The sequence below is a fragment of the Triticum urartu genome, chromosome 7A, assembly GCF_056163025.1.
Source record: "Triticum urartu cultivar PI428250 chromosome 7A, HENAU_Tu73, whole genome shotgun sequence".
NCBI lineage: Eukaryota > Viridiplantae > Streptophyta > Magnoliopsida > Poales > Poaceae > Triticum > Triticum urartu.
Genome location: NC_141879.1, coordinates 725,597,957 through 725,605,102, shown reverse-complemented (window position 1 = coordinate 725,605,102; position 7,146 = coordinate 725,597,957). Strand labels below are relative to the sequence as shown.

General features: G+C 46.2%; 1 pseudogene across 1 annotated transcript; it reads left to right on the top strand.

Annotated features, from left to right (window-relative positions):
* The first annotated feature begins 388 nt into the window (after positions 1-388).
* On the top strand, positions 389-1,298 carry LOC125525629 (putative 4-hydroxy-4-methyl-2-oxoglutarate aldolase 3 pseudogene; annotated as a pseudogene). The gene is made up of 2 exons (XR_015611168.1): positions 389-443; positions 567-1,298. The product of XR_015611168.1 is annotated as a putative 4-hydroxy-4-methyl-2-oxoglutarate aldolase 3 pseudogene (transcript).
* The last annotated feature ends 5,848 nt before the right edge of the window (positions 1,299-7,146 follow it).

Here is a 7,146-nt window from a genome sequence, read left to right as displayed (position 1 = left end):
ACAAAATCCATTACGTTTTTTTGAGGGGAACAAAACCATTACTAACAGCCCAATAAAACAAATTCAATAGATTCCGCAGATATTTCATCAAGGTATATATGGGCCACAATATTTTAGTTTGGATGATACATACGGGATAAGTATCATATTACATTTTACATTAAATTTAAAAATTCCATGTGCCGAGGTACCTTACCAATAACGGTGACAAAATGCATATACCGTATACGCATTACGTATTTTGGCTATATGTCTGCCTCTTACCAACAACTCAATGCTAATATGGGCATAAAAGCACATAGAAAATCTTTGCGCGGGTCACCCGCTAGTTCACTTCTATATAAAGAGCTCTTTTGTCGTAACACAAGCACGCAAGAGAAAGGGGGGCAGAAATCTTTGCAAGTTGCAACGACCTTATCACTTATCATCTTTGTTTGCATCAGGTTATTTCGTAGTATGCTTATCATGTTAGTTTTCAACATGGGATAGCAGTAGCTTGGTAGGTACTAACAGTCTAACAGTAATACTACATGTATCGTGCTTTTCCGGTGCATGCATATATGCAGATCGATCGATGGGTTCAGAGAAGTTCCCAACCCCTGTGGCCGACCTGTGCGACGCGAACGCCTCACTGATCCTCGCCGGCGAGCTGCGCATCCTGGAGCCCGTCTTCCAGCCGTACGGCCAGTGCAGGTCCTTCTCGGGCCGGGTGGTCACCATGCGCGTCCTCGAGCACAACGCGGGCCTGCGCGCGCTCCTGGAGACCCCCGGCGAGGGCCGCGTCCTGGTGCTCGACGGCGGTGGCAGCAAGCGGTGCGCGCTCATCGGCGGCACGCTGGCGGAGGTGGGGCGCGGCAGCGGCTGGGCGGGCGCTGTCGTGAACGGCTGCGTCCGCGACGTGGATGACGTGAACGGCTGCGCCATCGGCGTCCGCGCGCTCGCCAGCAACCCCCGCAAGCCCGGGAAGAGCGGCGCCACGGAGATGCACGTGGACGTCGACGTCGGCGGCGCCGTGGTCCGTGACGGGGAGTGGCTCTACGCGGACAGCGACGGCATCATTGTCTGCGACAGGGAGATCTACGGTTGATGTGATCGACCCCAACGTGGCTTATTCCACACAGTTTGTCTTCCGATGTCTGCCTCGCGTGTTCTCTCTATGTTTGGTGGCGATATTGTTTTCTCTCTTCCATGGGGTGATTCTTCACGGGCCATCTAAAATGCTCCATAGTAAAAGTATTATTTCTTGTAAGATGTAATAATACCATACACTGTTCTGTGCATTTCATTTCTCGTTCATGTCCACATGTTTCGCAACGTTTCTTAGTTTTTTTCTTTAAATTGAGCCTCGCGTATATTAGATCAATGGAAACATTGTGTACAATGGGATCTAAAGCAAGGTAACTAAATCCTCAGACACAATAAACTGCCCTAAAAAAAGGGTGACTGAAACTAAGATTATATTCTTCAAAAATCTGGCTGAAGGCACAGCTGAGCTTATCGTCGTTACACAAACCATAGTCCATAGCTATCCCTGATGACGGACAACATCGACAAATTCAGCCACTGAACTACCTGAAAGACCGGTAAAACAATGTTGGTGGAGTAAAAAAATGTTCTTGCTTTACAAAAGATCCATGAATTTTCAAAATGTTTATGAATTTTCAAAATATTTATGATTTTTTTCAATTTAAAATACATTGACGAATTTATAAAATAGTTGGGAACTTAAAAAATATCCATGAAGTTTTAAATTTGTGGTAATGAATTTGAAATTATGGTCACGAATTCTGAAAACAAAAACATGAAAGAAGGCGAAGTAGAAATAAAAAAAGTGCAACAATAGTAGTTTCAAAACATGACTTTCCTATAATAAAGTGAATAATGAGAAAAAAAGTGACCTTTATTTTGCCGGAAATGTCGTTTCATTCTCGTCGTGACAAATCTGGAGCACTTGATACGTCCAACTTTCTTGCACAAGTCATGCCGAAATTCACGGAAAATTTTGGCATGACCTTTGCTAGAAAGTGCACATATAGAGCGCCTGAAATTTGCCGGAATGGAAATGAATCAACATTTTCGGCAAAACATAGGTCACTTTTTTAACAGCAAGCATTTCAGCACTCTAACAACCATTTTAACAGCCACATTATGAGCACTCTAAGAAGCTGAAACAAACATCACAGACTTTGTTGCTGCTGACATATACACAATCATGAACATTGCTGCCCAACTGATGCAAAGAAGATCAACTACCATAGTAAAACTGCAAGCTCATTAACCAATCTAACAACTCCACTTCCCATTGCATCATTATGAACACTTTAACAGCCACATTATGAACACCCCCCTTGCATCATTATGTGCTGACATATGAAGAGGGAGGGAAGAGGGAGTGGCGCACCTCGGGGTTGGGATCGGGGTCGGGGTCACCGGGGTTGAGGGCGTCCTTCTCCTTCTTGTCGATCTGCGCCTAGCTTCGATCTACAGAAAGGCCTAATTTGGTCAGAGAGAGAGAGAGAGAGTGACCAAATTTTCAAACACTTCCATTAAAAATCCTCATTTTCAAAATGGACAACAACATAACTAATTTGCAAAAACTGTAATTTTCATTTAAAAACAAAGCAACATAAGCTAATTTTCATTTCAATATTCTGTCAAAGCTCATTTTAATTCTCTGTCAAAGCTCATTTTCATTTAACTGAATTTAGTCAGAACAGTAGTAACAGTAAATTAAACTTGCTCGTACCACCACATAAACCAGCACAATACACTAACTAACACTAACAGCAATTACACTAAGCACCATCACTGGGCTAACACTAACACTAACTAACACTAACAACAATTAATTTAAGCTCGGACGCATGGGGCGGGGGGAGGGGAGAGGGGAGGGAAAGGCACCTGTCCACGAAGTGCTCGCTGGCGTTGCTGGGCGTCGTCGGCTGCTTCACGGAGGGAGGCGTTGATGGGTCGGGGTCGGTGGCCGGTGTCGGGGTCGCTGGGGTCGCTGAGCCTTGTTGATCTGCAGAGACATACCGGAGCGGGAGGGGGTGAGAGAGAGGGGGCCGAGGGGTCGGAGAGGAAGGAAGAGGGGGAGGGGGGCCATACCAGAAGCGGGAGGGGGCCGAGGGGTCGAAGAGGAAGGAAGAGGGGGAGGGGGGGCCATACCAGAGCGGGAGGGGGCCGAGGGGTCGGAGAGGAAGGAAGAGGGGGAGGGGGGCCATACCAGAGCGGGAGGGGGTCTGTCGTGGGTTTGTAACGGCAGATGTCCTTGTGAAAAGACTTAGTCGTGGAGCCATCGCTACGGGTTAGCTCAAAGGGGTTAAACCGGACAAGGGAACACGGGGGTTTTATACTAGTTCGGCCCCTTCAAGGAAGGTAAAAGCCTACGTCTAGTTGTGATTGGTATTGCTAGGGTTTCGAAGGCCAGGGAGAGAATCTGCTTTGTCTGGCTCTCGAGTTGTTGTCTATCTCTAAACCGCTACCGGGTCGTCCCTTTATATACATAGGTTGACGCCCGCCGGGCTACAGAGTCCCGAAGCCGGATCATAAACGTGTCCGGTTCGGTCTCTACTCTTCCCATCTTACAATACAAGTTACATGACTAGGTCGGTTTGCATTTACAGGCTGTAACCCGCCTTTGAGCCTTGGGCCTTCATGAAGCGCCATCATCCTTGCATCTTCGTGGGCTTCTAATCTTCAAGGAGTTAACCCGGCTACATAAGGCCGGTTTACCTCCAGTAGTAATATCCCCAACATTAGGCCCCAGATTGGTTTGAACTTGTTCATGTCAATCTTCTACACTTAGAAAAATTCTTCCCTCATATCTTCACCTTGACCTTGTAAACCGCCGTGACGTCATATTCCCAGATTATGATAAACCGCCCTGACGTCATCTATCTGTTGATGTCGACGATTACCTTCATTTAATGTATATCCAGCCACCGAGGCGACACTTTTATTAATTGATCCTTTTTTGGGCTCCTCAATTTTTGCACTTGCCGTTTTATCACTTCGCCTTATAAATAGGGGCAGAGGACCCCTTTATTTTCTTTCCGCTACCCATTCATCTCTTCTTCTTCCTCTCGACGACCCCGCACTCGAGCACCGCCGTCATCTTCGAACCTCGCCTCTGCTTCGCCATTGGCCGCTGCATCAACCTGTTCGCACCAGAGTTCCACAGCGCCCTTCCGCTGCTTCCACGGTCGCGGTAAGTCCTTTACCCCTTCTTTCCTAGATCCATTAGGGTTTCCTTGCTCTTCGCTGTTCTTGAGGTTCATCAGAGCTTTTTGGTGCTGCTCTTCCTTGGCCTATAGATGAATACTTCGTACTTACCATATCCCTTGCCGTGATGAATCTTCTGTTGCCCTCACAAATCCTTATACACAAAGAACTGTTGCAGTCCTTCATAAACTGTTTCGGGTCTTACCCTTTTTAGGTCGAAATATTTAGCTTTTCTGTCTTACCTTAGATCCGAAATTTTTATACATCTCAGTGAAATCTATTTCTCCTCACACCATCATAAGCGGTTTAACTTTGCATAATCAATCTGTACCATTAGCCCTCTGATAAACCGGAGGAACCCTTTACCTTCATAGTTTGCTCCAGTTTAACAATGTTTGAATACTCTTGTCCTGGTTTACATTGGTCTCCGGTTTACGCCATTTCACATATCAGTATGTTTCTTACTCCATTGTATCTTGCATATCATCATGCGTGATTTATAAACCGGCCTTTCCTTTTCAGCTTGTTTGTTTCGCAATGGCTAAACAATTCACTGCTTGCAACTGGGCTCAGTTGAATGAGATGGTCAGCATCGGCTCTCTTCCTAAGAAAACTGAAATCAAATGGCGAGTTCCAGGAATAGAAAATCCTCCGACCCCAAGGCAGGGCGAGGTGGTGGTCTTTGTTGACCACATAAGCCGTGGCTTCAAACCGCCAGGATCAAAGTTTTACCGGGATGTACTTGCCAATTTCCAACTCCATCCACAAGATATTGGGCCGAATTCAGTATCCAACCTATGCAACTTCCAAGTCTTCTGTGAAGCATACTTACAAGAAGAACCGACTGCAGAACTGTTCCGGGATTTCTTTCACATAAACCGGCGCACAGAGTTTGTAAATGGCCCGAACACAGAACTTGGTGGTGTCTTGATTCAAAAGCGGAAAGAAGTTGAATTTCCTCATGCCAAACATCATAGCCACCCAAAGGAATGGAACCAAACTTGGTTTTATTGCAGAGACACTTCGCCTGAAGACGAAAATCCCCTTCCAGGCTTTCGTGAGCACCGGCTTTCCAATACCCATCCGATGCCGCAATGTTTGAGCTCCGTCGAAAGGGCGAAATATGCCCCTCAACTCGCCAAATTCCGGGCCTTTATGGCCAATGGCTTAACAGGTATGGATTTCGTGCGCTGTTGGATATCTTCGAGCATCTTGCCTCTAAGTTGGCGTCCCGGTTTAATGTGTGAATATACCGGTGAGGTTGACGACCCTCAACGCCATTGCAACCTTCAATTATCTGATGAAGAAGTTACTAAAGGTGTAAAGAAAATTCTGAATGAATCGGAACTGGCCTATAGTCAAACCGGTCTGAGTCCCTTCTATGCCAAGAACAAATCGCCTGCTGTAAGCATTATACTTCCCTTTCATCTCAAATATTTTTAGCTTATGCAACCGGTAATCCTTCTTCTGTGTATGTAGGGTGATGACCCCTTCTGGAAAAGGAAAACCGTAGAGAAGGCGACAAAGCCGACTGGGGATAAAGTGGTCAAACCATCCCGCCCCAAAACCAAAGCCGTAAAGCGGACATCAAAACGGAAAACGGCTGACCGGATCAACATGGAGCTTGATGATGACACTGATGATCCAGAAGTTGATGTAGAACTTGACTCACTTGGCTCTCTTTTCATGCATCTCATTAAAAATGATCTTCCTGAGGAGGACGCAGAGGCTAGTCAAGCTAATGATGTAGAGGTAATTATCCTTTCCTCCGGTTCAGACTCTATGCCAACACAAAAAACTCACCAAGCAGTCCGGAAAGTAAGCTTTTCTTATCCTCTTGCTCACTTGGATCCAACATTTATTTTGAAGACTCAGCAGCATGAAGCTCACCGGACAACTCGGCACAGTGGCCAGCAGGTCACTTCAGCCGGTTTACCTGATACCCCGGTTCGGAAGCGCCGGTCTGAGGTCTCTCCTACTTCTGACCATTCTTACCCCAAGGCAGGTTATTTCAGACAGCCTCTTAATCCGCCCGATTCAAATTATCAGGTGACACCTCCTTCATCTTCTGGTGAATCGACAACAACTCAACTCCCCCTTTGAAAACTGTGGCTGGGTAAGTTGTAAAAACTTTCCTTTAAACGCGTCATAAATCCTTTGAATAGGATGTTAATCCTCTTTTATTCTGTTTGCAGGGCCAAAGCCAGACCCAGCAAGAAAGCTCGGGTTACCAATCCACCCGAAGACCCAATCGCTGAAGAAGAAGAACCAAGAGGTGAACCGGAACAAACTTGTGAACCGGAAGGCCCTCATACTGAAGCTACTTCTGATAACCCGCCCCTTGAAGGCCAAAATACTGATGAGCCAATAGACGCTGAGCCTGTCGTGCCTGATGCTAAACCAACAGAACCAAACCGGGCTAGTCCGGTGAAAGATGCTGAAATTCCAATATCATCAACCAAAAACCCTGAAGGCCAAGGTGATGATGTTATTATTACTGGAATAGGCCATAGCTCTCCTGCCATCCTGTAGTTTTGGCTCAACATAGTGCCAAAGAAGAGCAGGCTGCTAGGGAAAAAGGCAAATGGAGCAGTGATTTGGCAAATTATGCTCATCTCAACGCAGAGGAGCTTCATTCTGGCTTCTTGAATCGCTTGCACGCAAACCGGGATTATGAAGCCGGTTTGGTAAATTTGATGAAGGAGCGATATGAGGTATTTTCTTCCTCCTTTGTATCTTGATTCATAGCCTGAAAATGCTAGCCCAAATAGCCCCCAAGGGCCGGGTTATAATGTGAATCATAACCCGGGTCTTCGTAGCACTTTAAACCACTGATAAGAACCAAATTTACCCTTTAGCAAATAGATAGCTTTCTGCCGCGTATCCCTCAAAGGCCGGTTTAACTCTAGCAAGTTAATCCGG